Raw genomic sequence first — 22333 nt, 5'->3', positions numbered from 1 at the left:
AGCTGTTGGTGGAGCTGTAGAGGATCAAACCAGCCTTTGTTCTGAATACCCAGCACATACATCATCACACCATTGCCTGCTGTCCATCTCACAACATTATCAAGGTCATTTTGCACTTGCTCATAACCTCGTAACTTATTTATTACTCTATACTGAATAACATCATCTGCAAAAAGCCTCATATCTGATTCCACTACTTTACTAATGACATTTTTAAGAAAACATAAAGGTCCAATATTACTGCCTTGAGGAATTTCCCTCTTAATTATTACAGGGTCAGATAAAGATTTCCCTACTCTAATTATCTGAGATCTATTTTATAGGAATATAGCAACCCATTCAGTTACTCTTTTGTCTAGTCCAATTGCGCTCATTTCTGCCAGTTGCGATACAGTCCATTTGACCTCCTGAATATATCTTCTATATCTTGCTGGAATCCTACAAGTTGAGCTTCAGTGGAATAACCTTTGCTAAACTCGAAATTCCTTCTAGTTGTACTTCCTCTTAAAACAACAATCGCTACCACGACTTCCAGGGGCTCTGAACTTTGGAGTGTGGATTGGCGACCACAGGGCCCTAAGCCGAATCCTGACATTGCCTCCACTTCCTTGTGCCAGGATCCTCACCTTCATCAATCCTATCAGACCTCCCTTAGTCAACTCTTGTTGTTTTCTGACCCCGAAGGCATTTGAGCACTTGAGTCCTCGGGAGTATTTTATTTTCATGTCCTTCGTGGCCCTTGTTTTTTTTGTTTTTTTTTTTTTGAAGTGTCGTATCCCTTCTGTTTTTTCCCTCGGATTAGTATTATAAAGAGGATGGCTGCCTAGTTCTACTTCTCTCTTAAACCAATAATCACCACCACCACCACTCCCCACAGAGTTTTGTACCAGTTAGCAGTACAGCACAAGGGTCGAACGCATAGTAGCCAACAACAAGAAGCATTAGTCATGGAAATTGGAGATCCCAAAAAGTTATCTCCAACACCTAGAATATCAAGTGCGTTATTGCCGATGAAGATTGTGAAGGGTCCATCCCAGGAACGTTTGGCTGGGAAGTCCTCCCCCAACAGGGCAGAGGGGAAAACTTCCCCAAACAGGGCTAGAAAGTTGTCCAGCCCTCCTACGAAAGCCAACGAAATCGCACCAGCCATATGTGATCGCAGATGAGCTTTTGACCATTATCGTCGGTATCCTACGATGGCAATCATATCACATTTAAGCAACTGGGTGTAGGCCCGTTATTTGATTTTAAAAAATAAGAAAGGTACGTGGTAAAAGTAGGTATCTTTTATGACGGCGCATATTCCGTCATCATATGTGTGGACAAAACTCCACCGTATTGTCGGGGTACAGAACTTGACCCCTCCCAGCCACGGAATGTCTATTAATGGAGATATGGTTACGATTCGTTCAGTCATTGCAGACCTCTTCGCATCGCATTTCTCAGATATGTCCAACTCTGGGAGATATGACTCTGCATTTCTACCAATTACGTGCGAAGCAGAGGTACACCATCTCTCCTTCGCCTCCAGTGCTTCGCATTCCTATAATGTGCCTTTCAAGGAGTGGGAGTTGCAGAGTGCATTCTCGCTATGCAGAGACACGCCTCTTGGACAGGACCAAATCCCCCACCCTCCCACCCTGTGGGTGGGAGCAGTAGAATAACACCTACGGTATCCCCTGCCTGTCGTAAGTGGCGATTAAAGGAGCCTCAAGGCTCTTAGGAGGGTAGGATGATGACCACGGGTCCATTAACTGAGTGCTGGCATTGCTTCCACTTACTTGTGCCTGGCTCCTCTCTTTTATTATCGTATTCGACCTCCCTTGGTCAACTCTTGTTCTTTTCTGACCCCGACAGTACTACAGCACTCTGATAGTGTTATATGGAGGATAGTTGTACTTCCTCTTAAAATAATAATTACCACCACCACTAAGCCACGTTAGGATTGCGGGAAATGAACTTGCGGGTGAATCTGCATAAAAAGCGGTACTTTTACTTCGAAGATCTATAAATGTACCAGGTAAAGATATTTGTTCTCAAGTATGTCGAACCATCTTGGCATCCTGGGAATCAGAGTGGCTAGTTATCCGAACTCCAACAAGCTGAGAGCAATTAAGAAGGCACCCACCGTCTGGCGGTCCTCTTTCCGGCCTTCGCGGAGAGAGGTGTAGGCTGAGGATAGGTCACGGACGATATACACACTCTTTCCCCCTGTGGGTGGGGGAGGGGGCAGAATGACACCTACTATATCCCCTGCCAGTCGTAAGAGGCGACTAAAAGTGGCCCCAGAGGCCTTGAACTTCATTTTCGAAGTGTCGGACCCCTTTCATTTATTCTCTCTTATTAGTGTTATATAGAGGACGGTTGCCTAGTTGTACTTCCTTTTAAAACAATAATGACCACCACCACCACCATGCGGCACTCCTCTTTCTGACCTTCACGGAGAGAGGCCATAGTATTGTGTACGCTGAGTGGTTCATGCGTTCATTAATGTACCATTTGTTTCTAATTTTTGCTGTTTCGGTACATTTCCTATTTTTCTAAATCTATGTTACATGTTGTTCTTACCTTAATTACTTTTTTCGATCTGGCTATTCATTAATTGATTACAAGTTTCCTTCAACGTGCACTCATGTAACAAGTTAAACGAACTCTGTTCGTATATTTTCCTTCACTTTTGCGCTGCTTTACGTCATTTTTTCTAGGTTTTTGATTGGTTGCAGCACTTTAACATGACTGCTTACGTCACTGGCAACTTTTCTCTTGATTGGTACCGAAAGTGTATCCTTCCGTGCTTTCTTGTCCTTTCATTGGTTCTTTTCATTATTTGTATTTAGTACTTGTTATATTTATTAATTGTAAATTTTTAAAGTTATTCTTTCTGGGCTCCCTTTTTCTTACTATTTTGTTATTTTTTTGCTAAGATTTCCATGCACAGTTTGTAAATTACTTATGTTAGTTTTGCAGTACTATGTTGCGTCGCATCTGGAATCTTCTTTAGTGCTATTTAAGGGACATGCCCACTGGAGTGCTTCGCCTTCGTCTTATCATTCCGGATTTGGCCGGAATCGCCGCTGGTGTTCTGCAGCAGCTACTATGCTGTACTTCTATTAGAAACATATTTACTTCACGCATATGGACTAGCTACTTTTCTTCAACGTATCTTCTTTGCTGAAGTCAATTTGAGGTCATTTACCTTGCCTTCTTCGCTCAGGTCTGGTTCGCTCCAAGCATGACTGCCAACCAGCTAGCTGCACTGACGTGGCCCTGTCGGCCTCGTACTTTACATTTGGACATGAAAGCAACACCAGCTTAGGGTTTGGTCCTTGCACCAGGATCTATTGAATTATTCTTAATGACTGTTTTAGCTAATTGTGACAATAGACACGTTTTATCCAGATGTCGGCTGGATCGTCTACAAACTTATTATCTGCAGCTCTTAAATGAATAATGAAGTTACTGGACAAAAGGTCCCTTTTTCTTGAACTTATTACTCTCCGGCAGAGAATTGTGTGTTAAAATTCAGTTCCAGATCTGTTGGGCTACAGCGTAAATTTGCTCCAAATTTCCTAACTTTAACCTTGTTATTTTGTTAAGCTTTAATCTTATTAATTGTTCATAATTATTCCACTTAATTTGGTCTGGTTTTTTTTACCAGCCTTCAAGTTAATTTAATTATTAAGAGATTGTAATCTCATTTCGCAGCTGTTGTAAGACACAGTCTTACTTATTTGTCCTTATTCGCACAGCCTGTGGCAACTTTTTAGCTCAAGGCCAAGTGCTGAAATATAATGTAAGTTAATCATTGTTAAAATTTTCCTAATTCATGTTGTTATTTCTACATTATTTATTTAATAAAAATTGTAACTGCTGATTTCCTTTCTCATTTCCCGAGAAACCCACTGTTTTTTCCACTGACGATAGGTCCTGGACGAGCTAGGCATTCTTATCTACTAAGGAGGGAAGACCCCTCAAGTGTGTTCTTGTGATGGCGCATTCACCAGGGCTAACAGCCTCACAGAGTGCGCCGATCTCTCTAGCCTAAGATGAAGCCTTGGGCTGCAGGAAACACTTGAATGCATATTACCCGATAACGCGATTTCTCCTGATCTCATCAGCCACTTTATGTGTGACAGTGGGTTAATCAAGGGTATGTAAATTTCAAGTGTTCTGTTACTCAGTAAACCCATGTTCCCTTTTCATTCATTAGTGACAATTTTAATTTAACTCAATACTTTTTTGTACTTCATTTTGAAATGTCTTCGTTGAATTCATGGTTTTATTTTATTTTAAATTCCTTTTCCACATAATTTGTTCAGAGATGATGATTACAAGGTTGTACTTACTCTTACAACATCAGTCACCACCTTACAAGTTCATCACTTGTTTGATTATGAATAATGGGATTTAGTTGTACTGAATTCTCTGTAGTACCCTGACTGCTTGAAGTGCTTAAAATAAATAACCACCTTTCCTCGCTGGCCCAGCTAGTGGTTCATCTTCCTCCCGCTTATGAAAGGAAAAAGAGAACATAATGACCTGTACAAAAACATAGTAAAAAAATGAAGAAATTGGTTGAAGACTGGCAGGGGAATATGGACAACAAGGAAGCAAGGAGAAGAATTTCTAACATGATGTGAATGAATATGGAAATGTTAGAGGTGACAAAGAATGGAAATGAGTAATCTGCAGAGTACTATACATTGATAATGTATAAAGTGGGGGTAATAAGAAGGAATGGACCAATTAAATTAGAGGCAGTGTCACTTCTAGCATCAAGTAAGATGATAATTAACTCAGAGGATTTAAAAGGTGAAAAGATATGGGTGAAAGGAGACATAGACAATGACACCATCACTTATTTTATTACAAGTTGTTTCACATTGTACCGACACATCTAGGTCTTATGGCGACGATGGGATAGGAAAGGGCTAGGAGTGGAAGGAATCAGCCATGGCCTTAATTAAGGTACAGCCCCAGCATTTGCCTGGTCTGAAAATGGGAAACAATGGAAAACCATCTTCAGGGCTGCCGACAGTGGGATTCGAACACACTATCTCCCGAATACTGGATACTAGCATAAATTAGTTTAGGACTGCACGATTGCTGTCAATTGAACTCTTGGACAGCTAAATAAAATGCATAAGTGCTTTGTGCCAAGTCTGGGAACGGTAGCAGGTACCAAGGATGAAGTATTCTAGAAGGCACTCCGAAGACAGTGATAGAAAGAAGCAACAAATGAATACTAATTTAATGTGCATCCTACGTCCAAACGAATGCACAAGAGAGGAGAGGAGAAATTGTGTTAGAGGTAAAAGTTTAGCTTTGTCAATATATATCAAACACCTCTAAGTACACTATGTAGGTAGAAATTATGAGTTCTCTAGAATGAAGTATGGTAGAATTAGTGAAAACAAGAGTAGCTAGAAGCAAAGGGGAACTGGAACAGAAAATATTAAAATAATATACATAGGTATTTAAAACTTTGATTGGAAAGATGATGAAACTGATATCTGTAGAAATGCCAAAAAATACTCCTACTGAGAGGGTCTGAAACCCAATAAAAAGTTTTTGATCAGATAACCCAGCTCTTCTTCCCTTCATATCTACCATAGTCTGAGGGCAAGCAACTGAGACAGCCTTGTCATTGACTGTGGTGAAAGAAACATACAGGGGAAAGCATACTAAAAGACCCGCATGTGCACAAGTTATCTGCAGCATGTGGTAGGAGGCCAATTATCTCACGTTTGCCTTTCACCCAGTCTCGGACAAACCTGTGGGTGGGGGTGGTAGAATAACATTCACAGTATCCCCTGCGTGTTGTAAGAGGCGACTAAAAGACAACGGGCCCTCTTAACTTGGGAGCATAGATTGGCGATTATGGGTCCCTCAGCAGTGTCCTTCCTTGCAATGCTTCCACTTCCTTGTGCCAAATTCCTCGCTTTGACCTATCCTACCTTTCTTGGTCAGCTCTTGTTCTTTTCTGATCCCAAGGGTATTAGGTTGCGAGTCCTAGGGAGTCTTTCATTTTCACAACCTTTGTGGCCTTTGTCTTCGTTTGGCCGATACCTTCATTTTTCGAAGTGCTGAATCCCTTCCATCTTTTTGTCCCTGTGATTAGAATTATATAGAGGAAGGGTGCTTAGTTGTACTTTAAAAACAATAATCACCAACAACCTCTTCCCCGTGGGTACGGGTGGTAAAATAAGTCACGGTATCTTCTGCCTGTCGTAAGGGGCGACTGAAAGGGGCCCTAGCGGCTCTGACCTATAGAGCATGGGTTGGCGACAATAGGGTCCTTACCTGAGTCCTGGCTTTGGTTCCACTTACTTATGCCAGGCTCCTCACTTTCATCTATCCTATCCGACCTTCCTTGGTCAGCTCTTGCTCTTTTCCGACCCTGACAGTATTAGGTTTTTGAAGCCTAGGGAGGCTTTCTTAATCTCACTCTTCATGTCCCTTGGCTTCATTTTGCCGATACAGTACATTCATTTCTTGAAGTGTCGGATCCCTTCCATTTTTTCCCTCTGATTGGCATTATATAGAGGATGGTTGTATTTCCTCTTAAAACTATAATCACCACCACCACCATCCATTCCATTTTTTCTGTCTAATTAGTGTTATATAGAGGATGGTTGCCCAGTTGTACTTTCTCTTAAAACAGTAATCACCAACACCACCATGACCAACACTTGTTCCTTTCCGACCTCACTTGGTCACCTCCTGTACCCCTCTGTCTCGGGTAGAATAGGTAAGTACGGAGGTTTTATCGCCCCAGTCATAAGTTTCAGGTCGTGGCGAGGTGATGCATGGCTACTGGGAGAGTAGTTCCTAGCGTCCAGATACTGGGTGCCCTCTGGAGTATCTAGCCTTGCCTTTGGTATTACTTTCCTGAGTACCTGTGGGACCAAGAATGGAACTCTTCGATAAATGCGTTCTTATAGAGAACAAAAAGAAAGCGATATACTCCAGTACTTGTAGACATCTTAGTAAATGAAATGGCGTATGGCTTTTAGTGCCGGAGTGTCTGAGGACTTGTTCGGCTCGCCAGGTGCAGGTCTTTTTGTGTTGATGCTCGTACGCGACCTGCACATCGTGATGAAGATGAAGCGACATATACATCCAGCCCCCTTGTCAGCGAAATTATCTAATTAACCAATGCCAGCAAAACTAACCAATGATGGTTAAAGTTCCCTACCCTGCCGCGAATTGAACCAGGGACCCCTGTGACCAAAGGCCAGCACGCTAACCACTTAGCCTTGGAGCCGGTCACTATCTAAGTGATGAATGTCTACCTCAATTCATGGTTGCTTCCAGGATCGATGGTAAAAGCTTTTTAGACGAATGTCCATTCACGATTAGTAATTCGATAAGAAATTGCTGGTGGTGAGGTCGATGGGATGCGCAAGTTTCACGGTGGATCCGTATTAATCAAGACAGCATTGGCCAATCACTTTCCAGGGAACCTTGTTCTCCCAGGAAGAAGGGCCACTCTTCCCAATCAGTGAGATCACCGTTCGTGGGGTGCCCAATCACCGCATCTTCCTCTTCTGAGAAGAACATGGAGACTGAACCACTCATTGTCGTGGATGGCGATGACGGCATAAAAGACATTGAGAACGCTACTTAAAGCCAAATTATTTGGAAAGGTAGGCGTCAAAATTGAGACGTACCAAACCATAAATTCCTGCAAGAAAGTTATAGTTAAGTCTTCCGATGATACCATGATCAGTTACCTAGCACGTCGGAGTGTAACTGACGTAAAGAGGTTGAAGAGGCGTGTGGGTGACAAGTTGCTCGATACGGGCGCTTTCACCCTTACCTTTGAAAAAAGACCGTACCTGATAGAATAAACGGAGCCATGTACTGACTGACTGTTCGTACGTATATCCCAGCACCAATGAGTTGCTATAACTGCCGAAAGTCTGACCACACTTCATTGAGATGTCAAGGTTCAACGACCTGCAAAATGTGTGGAAAGTGCGAGCATGCTGGGGTTGACTGCACACCACCACCTGTGTGTGTTAACTGCCCAGGTTTGCATGCTCCTATTTCCAAGGATTGTCCCACATTCAAGCAGGAGAAGATTTAAGAAATAAAAACTTTGGATTAGATCCAGATGCAAGAAAGATTTCCCCAAATAGGGCTGGAAAGTCCAGCCCTCCTTTTAATGCCCAGAACAAAAAAAGAAGAGAAGGGAAGCCCCACAGCTCCCCTTAGAAGTTGGAGAAGAATCCTCCTCCAACTCAATCGGTGGTCACAGAATCCTCGAAGAAGACCGGCAAGCCATCTGCCGGTTCTCCTCAAAAAAAAAAGACAGAAATTGAAAGACAGGTGCCCTCTTGCTCGATCACTTTCTGAGGAACCTTGTTCTCCCAGGAAGAAGGCCCACTCTTCCTGATCAGTGAGATCACCGTCCGCGGAGTGACCAGTCACCACATCTTCCTCTTCTGAGGAGACCATGGAGACTGTGCCACTCATTGTCGCGGATGATGACGACATAAGAACACCGAGAAGGACGGTGGCCTGGCAGGTAGTGGACCGAACAAAGGGCAAGAAATTGCTCTAATTTCGAAGCGCTACCTATCCAGTTTTGCAGTGGAACTGCAATAGTTATAACTGTCGCCTAGCTGAGATACGTCAATTGATATTCGTCCCAACGGCCTCCATAGTGTGTCTACAGGAATCTCGTTTCAGACATGGACATGACATGACTCGGACAGAGTAGCTGAAGATGGCGTGGCGACTGGGGGAGTTTCTACCCTAGTTCATTCCGACATCTTCAGCGATGAATTATCGCTCCGTACTCAGCTAGATGAAGTTCGCACTGCATTGCCAGTAATGACAACGGTGTGCAACGTGTAAATTCCACAGTACAACGATCTTCAAATGCATGCACCACAAAATTTGATCGCTCAGTTACCTCCTCCTTTTCTCTTGCTGGGAGATGTGAACGCTCGTAACACACTCTGGGGTTCTCCGTCTTCCTGTGCTGGGGAGGATGCTCAAGCAATTGATCAACCAGTTCAATCCTTGTGTGCTTAACAGTGGGAAACTGACTCATTTCAACAGTCCATATGGCACATTCTCATACCTGGATCTCATTCCCCTTTTCCAGTGGCAAGTACATGATGACCTCAGTGATAGTGACCATTTCCTGATAATTCTAACTCTCTTAAATAATAAAAGGTCCAAAGTACCCAAATGCTGGTTACTTCGGCGGGCAAATTGGCCAGAATTTTCCAAATGTGCAGTGATGGCGGACCTTGATATGCTGGAGTCTGTTGACGACCACTTTTCTTCCATTATTACTGGAATTCTACCTGCTGCATAGGAAACAATTCCTTCCTCGTCCGGTATTCCTCGCCGGAAACAGGTCCCATGGTGGACGGACAAAATTTCAGCAGCTGTACATGATCACCGACAGGATTTTAAGCATTATCGTCGGAATCCTATGATGGCCAATCATATTACATTTAAGCGACTGCATGCGAAGGCCCATTTTTTTATTTGAGAACATTAGAAAGCTACGTGGGAAAAGTGTGCATCTTCCATGACGGCACATACTCTGTCATCACAAGTGTGGACAGAACTCTACCTTATTGTCAGAGTTTATAACTTGCCCTCAGTCCCTGGAATCTCAATTAATGGAGATATAGTTAGGAATCCTTCAGTCATTGCAGACCACATCACGTCACATTTCGCAGATATGTCCACCTCTGGGAGATACAACTCTGCATTTCTACCAATTAAGCACGAGGGAGAGGCACACCATCTCTCCTTTGCCTATATTGTTTCGCATTCCTGTAACGAGCCTTTCACGGAGTGGGAATTTTGGAGTGCACTCGCGCTATGCAGAGATATGCCTCCTGAACCAGACAAAATCCATAATCAAATGCTTAATCGTTTGATTAAACGATGTCTCAAGGATATCCACAAGTTATTCAACAGAATATGGAGTGAGGGATTGTTTCCATCTCAATGGCGTGACGGAGTTGTGATACCAATCACCAAGCCAGGGAAAGATCCAAAACTTCTGGATAGTTATAGGCCATGCCTTACTAATGGCCTTTGTAAGCTATTTGAAAGGATGGTTAACCGGTGTTTGTGTGTGCTATGGAAAACGAAGGTCTCTTGTCTAACTACCAGTGTGGTTTTCGCTCTCATCGGTCTGTCACCGATCATCTGGTATACCCTGCTTGTCGTAAAAGGCAACTAAAAGATGCCCCAGGGGCTCTGAACTTTGGAGCGTGGGTTGGCAACCACGGGACCGTTAGCTGAGTCCTGGCATTGCTTTCATTTACTTGTGCCAAGCTCCTCAATTGTTCTTTTCAGACCCGATGGGATTCGAGCACTTAAGGCCTAGGGAGTCTTTCATTTCCGTGCCCTTCATGGCCTTTGTCTTTCTTTGACCAATTCTTTCATTTTTCAAAATGCTGGATCCATTCCCTTTTTCTCTCCCTGAATAGTGTTATATAGAGAGGGTTGCCTAGTTTTATTTTCTCTTAAAACATTCACCACCACCTCATTCTAAAAAAACATGGCTGTTCATTCCTTTTTCTCTTCATCAGATACAGTGAAAGAGAGGTGAATTAGGAACAATGCTATTTTGATATAAAAATGAACAGGATCGACACCTTGATGACCAAGTCTTAAAGCCCATTTGACATACGCATAAGATAAAAACACAAGTTTTTTTTATACGGGGGGCCCCCGTAGCCCGCTCCCCCGCCGTGACCATCGACTCAATCTACATGGCCTCCGACATGCTATTAATTTCTAAGAAGAAAGAGATAGCAGGGAAGAGTGGGAAAGTGATACAAGGAGTATCTGCCGGTTTCCGAGTTAGACTCGCTACCACGGCAAGAGTTTGTATTGGTAAGGTAGTGTTGAGGTGTGGTATTGAAGGGTCAGGGAAAAACCACATAGGCAGAAAGAGAAAGGGCCTACATGTAAAACCTGACATTTTGTGATAGCACATGCAAGGATGTGGACTGGGAAAGGTCCAGTGGTAGTGTTAGTTGAGAAGATGAATCATGCACCAGCTAGCCATGAACCATAGTCTCGCCGTTCCATCTGCCAGGGGATCAGTCCGTCTGGGCACTGCCGTGACTAGCGCGGGCCTTGCCGGCTGCGGAGCCATGCGTCGAGTACCACTAGGGCTGGCCGCACCGCACCACCTCCTTGGGGTCCCTCGTACCCAGTCTCCGATCCCGGCGGGGGCCTCCTGGAAGGGGGTGGGTCATGACGCCGGGCCTCCTTCCTCTCTGCCCGCGCCATGGCCCGGTAGACTGGGCATCTGCGATGGGAGGCCGGGTGGCCCCCCGCGCAGTTGGCGCAAACCGCCGCCTCCTTAAGTGTCGCGCAGGCCGTGTAGTGGTGATCACCCCCACAACGGTTGCACTTCACTTGGAGCCCACAGCTCTCCTGCCGGTGGCCCCACCTCAGACAGCGGAAACACTGCAAGAGCTGCTGAGGGGGACGTTTCCATCTCACCTGGCTGCCACTACCCGCTGAGGTCCTCTCCTGATTTGTTCCTCGGCAGACTGCTGTCCTGGGAGCAGTCCTGGGTTGCGGCTGGGCGGCCCTCACCTGGTGGGCCGGCGTCGCCTTCTGCTTCCTGGTCCGGCGTCTTCTTCTTCTTCTTCTTCTTCTTCTCAGGGGTTGCTTCTCGGCAGGGGAAAAGGCCTCGTCCTTGTGGCACTCCTCCCGGCGTGGTGACCCCGGGGTAGCTGGTGGCTCCGCTGCGTCGCCGTCATCTTCCATCTCCTGGTTGGCGGCGGCGGCGTCGGTCGGTGCTAACACTCGACTGCGTTCCCTGTCCTGAGGGGCGCATATCGAGGTCTGTAGCTCGACAGACATGCAGGCAGGCTGGGCCTGGGCAGCAGTCTCAGAACGCCAGGGGGCGTCCTTCTCCACTGCTGTCCACCATCACGGGCGCGTTCCTGGCTTGCGCCCGGGTAACAGGCCCTTCCTGGTAGGCCTGCGTCTGCGACCACTTCGCCTTGGTAGGTGGTCGACGATCCTGGTTGGCGGCCTTGTTGGTCTGCGTATACTTCGTAGAGTACAGCCTTCCAACTGGGGTCGCGCCGTCGTGGCGCTCGGGAGCGCCGCCATCGTACTCGGTCCTCGGCTCCGTCTGCGAGGCTGCCTCCTGGTAGCCTGAGACGTCCAGATGCTCCCTGAGTCCTGGTAGCCGGGCAACCTGGAACTCCTGGGACGCGCGCTCCTCGTAGACCTTGAAGCTTGCTGCGTCATTAGGGCGAATGATGATCGCCCAGGCAGGGACCATATCGCCTATGATCTGCAGGATTGGCTCCCCGATGGACTCCGCGACCGCGTTGAGGTGGTCGAATACTCTCAGCGTCCCCTGGTGGTTGTCCTCCCCCCACCGGTTGAACACCACCAGCTCCGGGCGTTCATAGTGGGGGGCTTCCATCGTGTAGAGCGCGTCTTGTAGTTTCTCGAAGGCTGTCTCGTAATCGTGGTCGACCAGTCTCACTGGGAGGGTCGGCTTCTCCATCCTGGTCCTCCTGAAAATAAAGCTCCTGAAAGAGAAATAGCGAGCACTGAAAAGTGCTCAGCTCTGACAAATGCTCTTTCGAAGATGTACTAACAAGTACAACTGCCTGACTAGTACTGGGAAAGTACAGAGCGCCTGGCGAGGAGAGAGAGAGCGAGCGAGAGGAACACGTCCGTCCGCTACGGCTGTCGAACTCGTCCTCCATCAACAAGTTTTGTTACTAGATAGATTTTATTTGATGCGATTTGATTTGTTTACTTATCACCAGTGTCAATAAGTCTCCAAGTAAAGACAAAGTAATAAATACAGCTAGGCTATTAACAATAATATACATTATATACATATTTAAAAATGCATACAAGAGGACATAAAAACATGAAAGTATATGTACATTTGAAATGACTGATACACAAGAATCAAACCTTCAGTTAATAAATACGTAGAAAAGGATACCAGGAATTCCTTCTGTTATGTTGAGCGTTTATGTGTTCATTATATTGATATAACGAACACATAAACGCGGTGAAACACAATCATTTTTCCTCAATAGGACAACATGTCGCAGACTATAAACACAGTTTTACAAACATCGATAACGATATGCAAATCCTAAACATAAACCCCAAAGGCCCCCTGCTCAACATAACAGAAGAATTTTACATCACTCTAGATCAGTACACCAATCCAAATTACAACATAAATGAAATCACAGAAAAAATTAACATCATCTTCAATACAGTTAACCCCGCCCTAAAAACCCTTACCTTAAGTTAATCGATAAACAGAACGCGACACGCAACAGAAAAACACCAAACAACACACCCAGCTCCACCCCTACCCCCATAACAACAACTCTCCCTACCCCCTCCTTCCCTTCCCCTCACAGCAGCTAGTATGAGCCCAAGAAGAACACGAAGTAGTACATTACAGGCTCGCACGTCAAACACAACTCAGCTACACCAACAACAGTAAGTACACATTCCAATTCACACACATAACCCTTAGACATTCCTCCAACACGATATCACTTATAACTCAATCTTATCTTCCACAGATAAACATAACATCATTGCACAGCTACAAATGGGAAAGGAGCCACTACTTCGAACCCAATGTCATCCAAATTTACGGACGCCACAGGACAACACGAATTGGTTCCAATAAAAGGGCAACACACACAGCAGAGCTGAACATATTTTAGTTGAATTTCATCCATACATTTGGCACCTTTTTAAAATTGAAAGTGTTTTATCCCACATATACACAGGAAGACAAAACTTTTTACCCATGCAATTTTACAAACTCCAAGAATAGCAGCTGAAGTGTACAACTGTAAATAAGACTCAAATACGGAAGCTTGGTAGTCGATGTATTGACCAACAAGCAAGAACGAATGTTCATATGCATGAAGTGTTTTTATATACTGTATTTATCTTGTACATATATTAGTTTAAGTAAAGACATATTTTATACACTAATTTTAAGACTTTCAACATAATATTTTAGACATACAGTTGCAGTATTGTACAGAATGACATATACGCCAGTTCATGCTAAGACGTGCCCCATTTGTATGTGACTAAATGTACATCATCATCGTATAGCATTCCTTTAACAACACAATCTTAATCAAAGCTTCATTATGTAAGTATGTATGTATGGTTCAGCTGAAGATGACCTGTATATGAGGTCGCTACCGGTCCTGTAGTTTAATATATGCAATAAATAAGTATTGATTGGTGGAAATCCTCTCCTATTTTTAATTCTATATAACTTTGTCGTGTTTTGCAGGCTTAATGTTGTTAATCATTACTTTCATGTACCGATAGTTAACATGTTTTTCGTTTGCTACGAGTTATTACTTTCTCATTAATAATTAGTAATACATTATTATAATAGACAAATTTGTTATTACTTCAGACAGAGCAGACAATGGCTGGCAGAGAAAGGTCATGGACTGGGACTACTTTGAACAGCTTACAGACAAATGAGTAAAATGCATACGATGTGATAAAATATTAAAAAAACGATAGTGAAAATACATCGACGATAATAAGACATTTAAAAATTCATAATCTTCGTCCTTCGTCGAATAACACCATTGCAAATGAGGGGGAGACACCTCCAAATAAAACGACGTCGACATATGCAGGTAAAATATTATTAATAGGCTCCGTTTTGTTTTTCGTGAATAGCACAGTGGACGGCCGCTCGCATTAGACTTGTGAAAGGCTCAGAATGTCCGCCTGGAAAGTTACTTTACTGTTGAGGTATACAGTTTATACCAATTTTACGTGCGTAAGCATTACGCTATGATGCCATCAATTTATTTATTGATTGGCAATTAGTCCACCTCTGTGGTGTAGTGGTTAGTGTGATTAGCTGCCATCCCCGGAGGCCCGGGTTCGATTCCCGGCTCTGCCATGAAATTTGGAAAGTGGTACGAGGGCTGGAACGGGGTCCACTGAGCCTCTGGAGGTCAACTGAGTAGGGGTCGGTTCGATTCCCACTTCAGTCATCCTCGAAGTGGTTTTCCGTGGTTTCCCACTTCTCCTCCAGGTCATTGCCTGTATGGTACCTAACATACGGGCACGTCCGCTTCCTTCCCTCTTCTTTGTCTATCCCTTCTAATCTTCCCATCCTCCCATAGGGCGCCTGTTCAGCATAGCAGGAGAGGCCACCTGGGCAAGATACTGGTCATCCTCCCCAGTTGTATCCCTTGACCCAGAGTCTGAAGCTCCAGGACACTGCCCTTGAGGCGGTGGAGGTGGGATCCCTCGCTGAGTCCGAGGGAAAAACCGACCCTGGAGGGTAAACAGATTAAAACGAAGAAGAAGAAGAAGACGAAGGGCAATTAAAGAAAACGATGCCGCAGACCGAAAAAGTAGTTAGTGGGTCGTAAAGGCAATAACGAACAATGGAGTTCTTTACTTCTATGGTCATGGCCCCAAGCAGGAAATAAAGCGCTGGGGATATCGGGCTGGAAAAATATTAGGGCCAAGAAAAAATAATAATTTCTTTGGCTTTACGTCCCATTAACAACTTTTACTGTTTTCGGAGACGCCAAGGTGCCGGTAGTTCTTTTGCATGCCATTCAATCTACCGCCAAGACGCTGACGTATTTCAGCTAGTGATGGGCAAATAATACCCGTGTTTGAGCGGGATCGAGCCGACCCGATAAGCGCGGCAGGCGAGGTTCTCCTTCTGTCCTCAATGTTGGGGGGGGTTTGAATCCACTCCTTGGGGTAGAATTGCTCTGTTTGCTCGTATAGAAGAATGTGAGTAAGAAAGGATTGACATCTCATCATTCGTGTACACCAATGCATGTATAGGTCTAAATATTATTATGCAACAATGTTACTGTCTGATTGCGTGAAATATATATGAAAATCAAAAGTGACTCGAGATTTCAAGCTGTATCCTTTACCACAATTCAGGTCAATCGGTCCAGTAGTTTTCGAGCCCATCTGGAACAAATATAACAAGGTAACATCTTATGGTGTTAAAAATCCTGACCCTGCCGTGTATCGACCCCGGGACCAAAGGCCAACACGTTAACTATTGAGCCATGCAGCCGAGCGAAAAATGTGTCAACAACTGAAGATAAAATATCATACATTTTTAGTTTTATAACCATTCAAATATGTAAATATTATGACACGTGTAATGGTTTCCTTTTTCTGTATTTACTGTATACGGCCCAAACAACACATTTTAGTAGACAGTTGGTTTATTCGGATCGATGCATTTGTAACGAATCATTGCACAAAAAACAAATTTTGATTGTCTCCAATATATAGGTCATCATCATCATCATCATCTGTGTACCCTCCAGGTTCGGTTTTTCCCTCGGACTTAGTGAGGGATCCCATCTCTACCGCCTCAAGGGCAGTGTCCCGGAGCTTCAGACACTTGGTCGGGGGATACAACTGGGGAGTATGACCAGTACCTCGCCCAGGCTGCCTCACCTGCTATGCCGAACAGGGGCCTTGTGAAGGGATGGGAAGATTGGAAGGGATAGGCAAGGAAGAGGGAAGGAAGCGGCCGTGGCCTTAAGTTAGGTACCATCCCGGCATTCGCCTGGAGGAGAAGTGGGAAACCACGGAAAACCACTTCCAGGATGGCTGAGGTGGGAATCGAACCCACGTCTACTCAGTTGACCTCCCGAGGTTGAGTGGACCCCGTTCCAGCAAAGCTCGAACTTGCTCGAACTCTGATGTCATCTGTTCGAGCAGCTCGAGCCGGGCTCAAGCACATCACTATCTAAAGCTAACGCAGTGCGCTTACAGTTCATACAATCTATTTTATTTTCTAAAAGTGACGCGTCGGTAGATGCAGAGTGGGTTTCGTCCCTTAAGAGGACACGGCTTGTCCGTGGTCCAACAGCTCTGTACTCTGACCGGCCAACCGAGCATAGGAAAGTTGGCCACGGCTCTACCGTGGCTCTACGCCTCTGCATTCGGGAGACGGGCCTGGGGCACAATGCCGGACTACACGCCTGACCCCACCTGTCGGCTGTCCTGAGAATGGTTTTCCGTGATTTTCCATTCTCCTGCACTAAGGCGAATGCCGGGACAGTTCGTAGTATAGGCCACGGCCGCCCACCCCCTCATCTTCTCCGCACATCTCATTCACCGCTACAAATCTCCTGGCCTGAGAGACGGCGTCACCTTCTAAGAGGCCCGCCTCGGGGGAGGAATGAAAACGTTTAGTACCGTAATTATTATTATTAGCGTATGATGTGTACATGACAATCCAAGTATACAAACATAATACAAAATATACAAGTTGGTGACAGCATCAGGACTTCACTTTTATATTTTAATGTCCATATTTTTTATCCATGTAATCACTTCTGGTGTTACTTCAAAAAATGCCTCCACTGAGCCAGGAAATGCACGTAGGGGGCACTCTTGAACTACGTGCTTCATAGACTGCACTTGTCCGACTCGTTGGCTGAATGGTCAGCGTACTGGCCTTCTGTTCAGAGGGTCCCGGGTTCGATTCCCGGCCGGGTCGGGGATTTTAACCTCCATTGGTTAATTCCAATGGCACGGGGGCTGGGTGTCTGTGCTGTCCCCAACATCCCTGCAATTCACACACCACATATAGCACTATCCTCCACCACAATAACACGCAATTACCTACATATGGCAGATGCCGCCCACCCTCATCGGAGGGTCTGCCTTACAAGGGCTGCACCCAGCTAGAAAGAGCACACGAAATTATATATTATAGACTGCACTTGAGCACCACAGTCACAGCAGGGAGAATCTACCCATCCCCACAGATGTAAGGCCGCGCCAGTCCTACCGACACAACATCGGATCCTGTTCAAGGTTAACCAAACAGCACGGGGCAGACTAAAGCCAGGCAGTTTCATGCTGGGGTCGGAGATATCACATAAGCCACTGGGAGATGACATCCTCCACTCTTCTTTCCAGGCATTCCTGGGATTGAACCGAAGACATGACAGGTCCAAAACCAGCTTGGAAGGCAGCTTTCTTGATTTCAGCCTAGTTATAGTGTGCTGCTTTATATCCTGATGTATAGGAAGGGCCTCATTCTTCACTATTCTGCACCATAAGCTATTAAGTGCTTGTTGTCTCCTTATATGTGGGGAAGAGATGTTGCAAAGGACAGGTAACCATTGCACTGGAGTTGAGTACAGCGTGCCGGATACAATACCTACGCATAGCCTGGCGAAGTTGGATATCAATTAGATTGCAGTGAGAGCTATTTAACCATATTCCAGCACAATACTCAGCTGTAGAATACACCATGGCCAAGGCGGTAGTTCGCAAAGTATTGGCGTCGGCTCTCCATGAATCTCCAGCTAACTTGCTCAGCAGGTTATTCCGGGTCTTAAGTTTGGCGGCTGTTTTTTCTATGTGACTTTGATATGTCAGTGATCTGTCTAATGTTACACCCAGGTATTTTGGTGTACTATTGTATTTCAAAAGTTGATACCTGAACCTATCCTAGGTTGATAAGTATTCCGGGTAAGTTGTTGAGATGGAATGCGGCTACTTCCGTCTTCGAAGGACTTGGCTGAAGTCTCCATTTTTTTTTTTTTTTTGCTATTGGCTTTACGTCGCACCGACACAGATAGGTCTTATGGCGACGATGGGATAGGAAAGGCCTAGGAGTTGGAAGGGAGCGGCCGTGGCCTTAATTAAGGTACAGCCCCAGCATTTGCCTGGTGTGAAAATGGGAAACCACGGAAAACCATCTTCAGGGCTGCCGATAGTGGGATTCGAACCTACTATCTCCCGGATGCAAGCTCACAGCCGCGCGCCTCTACGCGCACGGCCAACTCGCCCGGTCTCCATTTTCTAAAGTATTCATCAATTCCCCGTAGATCTTCAGACAGTATATCCTCAGCATCCTTGGAAGTAGATCTCTGTACTGTTAGGTTTATATAGTAGGCATAAATGAATTTCCGAGCTGTAGTTTCTGGGATATCATGGATGTACAAACTGAACCCTGCGGTAAGCCGTTATTCAATTTGTGAAATCTACTCCAGGAATTTTCAGAGAATACCTGGAATAATCGATTACTCAATACATTATCAATGAGAGTAATCACCTTAAGACAAGGTACAATCTTGATGAGCTTCAGGAGGAGACCCTCTCTCCAGACAGTATCATAGGCCGCTGACAGATCAAGGAAGACAGAAATGTTTTTAAATTTCTTCACAAAACCAATCTCCAGATATAATGTTAAGGCAAGGACATGGTCACTAAAGTCTCGCTTGGGGGGGAACCCAGCTTGCTCTATTGGGATCAGGTGTTCAATTGCAGGAGCTATCCTGTTCAGAATTAACCTTTCCATTAGTTTATTAGTAGCAGTAGTAGTAAAAGTGACGTCATATTTCGAATGATCATTACGTGGCTCAGTTTTATAATGGACATTAGCTAGATGAAATGATGTGGTTGATGGTCGGTACAGACAGACGACATAATTTCAGGAAGATGTTTGTTAAAAAGACGTTTAGGTTAAGTCAGAAATGAATACGTTATAGGCCACTTACGGCGAGAGTCTGTGAGCAGCATGTAAGAAGGCGGGTGAGCACTAGCTGCGCCGTTTAACGCGAACGCCAGTTGATCCTTTCTCTTCCATGAATGCAGTACGTGGCGCGTGCGGTTTTTCTTGAGTTCACTCTAAGTATTTGGATTACTTGTTGTATTCGTGTTAAATACGGGAGACAGAGAGAAAACCTGTAAACTACATGCTTGTTTAGCTAACATTCACTCATGGCTAATTGAATAGCCTGAGACGAAGAGTTAATTAAAGCAATCTGGTGACATCCATCTCACTCTACGCAGAACGCTCTCTCACCCGCCTTCTTATGTACCCCTAACTTTTTTTTCCTCAAATGGATCTCGAAATATACCGAGCTCGATAGCTGCAGTCGCTTAAGTGCGGCCAGTATTCGGGAGATAGTAGGTTCGAACCCCACTGTCGGCAGCCCTGAAAATGGTTTTCCGTGGTTTGCCATTTTCACAACAGGCAAATGCTGCGGCTGTACCTGAATTAAGGCCACGGCCGCTTCCTTCCCAATCCTAGCCCTTTCCTGTTCCATTGTCGCCATAAGACCTATCTGTGTCGGTGCGACGTAAAACAACTAACGAGTTAGATCTCGAAATGTATTCCGAGAACTTAGTTTAGACATAGCAAGTTTATACTTACAACAGCAAGCTGTCAACAATCTCATCAATCTAACATTGTTCTAGCGTACTTACATAGCTTGAGAGCGGACCGCACAGTGAACGGAACCACATAATATCCTGATGTTGAATGACTTCCTTTTTAAAGAAATTAGTTCAGCTAAAACATCATCAGTGTTAGTAATATTACTCCCTGGGGGTGAAAGCTCTAATGACAGCTGAATTTCTTCCAGTGTGGGGGTAAGGTACCCTGTGCCCAGGGGTTCAATTCTCAGCCAGTAATACCGGACTGAGGGCTGGAATGCCTGTAGGCTATTTGTTACGAGAGGCTGCGGAACCGGTCATGGTTGAGGATGTCGTCACGCTTAACATAGTCATGTCGCTTGCAGAACAGATTGCTTACTTCCCCAGAGGCCGGCCGAACGTACATCCCTTGAACCTGTAATGAAATGGCGTATGGCTTTTTGTGCCGGGAGTGTCCGAGGACAAGTTCGGCTCGCCAGGTGCATGTCTTTTGGTTTGACGTGGAATGAGCACTCTTCAGCGTACTACGCGCACTACAACTTTTAAATCGTTCATGCTTTGCAGTTGCACGATGAATAATGTACTAATTTCTCGAAATTTGCTTACCGATAATTTTGCTAAATCAGAAATTAATTAAATAACTACCGGGCGAGTTGGCCGTGCGCGTAGAGGCGCGCGGCTGTGAGCTTGCATCCGGGAGATAGTAGGTTCGAATCCCACTATCGGCAGCCCTGAAAATGGTTTTCCGTGGTTTCCCATTTTCACACCAGGCAAATGCTGGGGCTGTACCTTAATTAAGGCCACGGCCGCTTCCTTCCAACTCCTAGACCTTTCCTATCCGATCGTCGCCATAAGACCTATCTGTGTCGGTGCGACGTAAAGCCCCTAGCAAAAAAAAAAAAAAATTAAATAACTGTTGACTTTTTCATCTTTAAATTTTGCTCAATTTATGGCCTCCTTCAGAACATTTAGAATGTTTTTCAGGAAAATATGCTTTTCAAATAATATTAAAGCATGACTGTTGATCTCTTACTTCAATTATTTTAGTATGTTAACGGTATGTAGCACATAATTAGTTTCATTAATCAGTTTTGCAGTCGTACTAATTACTTGGAATGCCCCAAAATCACAAATATTATTGTTGGATCCTTTTATTACTTTTAATATTCACTAGCTAAAGATGAACTCATCGATTGCTCTAATTGTAGGTTTTATTTAGTTGTATCCAAAGAGTGTATGTGCGACCTGGTACTTATAACAAATAAAAGAACTTGATCCTAATATAATTTGCCCGGGAATGTTATTACGCCCATCATCTTTGAAATACTACAAGAATCTAGCATGATACAATTGCCACCACCGTAGACAAGGTAAATTAATTAAACTGAACTTAAATGGGGTATCAAACACAGTTTTTTTTTTCTCGTCTACTCCGGAATATTCGTTCCAATTTCGAGAAACATATACACATACTTCTGACCTAAGTTTTTATTTTATGTTAGAATCGCTACATTCTTAGAGTTCTTTGTTTTAAATAGCTCGTGTTTTCCAGACTCTAATATTAATCTTTCGGTATCGGACTTACTATTGATAAGGCCGACATCAACGTTTGATTCGTTGTCAGATATTTCTGGCTCTATTCTAAAATTCATCCAGTCAGATAGTGAAGACAATTGCTTGAACCCTTGTGCGCACAGATCCATTGCTTTCTATGAGGCTCATTCCGAGAGCGAGACAGTCGCGTCACCGAGAAAATAGGTCCGGTGGCATCTTTTTAATCGCTGCGATTTTACGGTCGCATGTAATGTGCATTTGTATTTGTAGCATTGAGCTTCGTTTTTGCGGCTAAACAGTCGCGCGATTTTCAATCGCATGTGCGCGCCTAGCCTAAAAGATAAAATACTGCGACATCGATTTTGCTGTCGCAGCGACCAAAAATCGCAAGAGCGCACCTACCCTCCCAAAAGACAGATTGTCACGTGATTCTCGTCCTTGGAGTCTGGCCTTCTTGCCATTCGTACAATCTCTCACGGATACAGTTGGCAATATTCTCAGTAGGCACAATATCAAGACCATTTTTAAGCCTAATTCCATAATAAGCAATTGCTTGCGATCT

The sequence above is a fragment of the Anabrus simplex genome, chromosome 1 (genome assembly GCF_040414725.1).
Source record: "Anabrus simplex isolate iqAnaSimp1 chromosome 1, ASM4041472v1, whole genome shotgun sequence".
Lineage (NCBI taxonomy): Eukaryota > Metazoa > Arthropoda > Insecta > Orthoptera > Tettigoniidae > Anabrus > Anabrus simplex.
The sequence above is the reverse complement of the archived record's forward strand: the minus strand, read 5'-3'. Positions refer to the sequence as shown.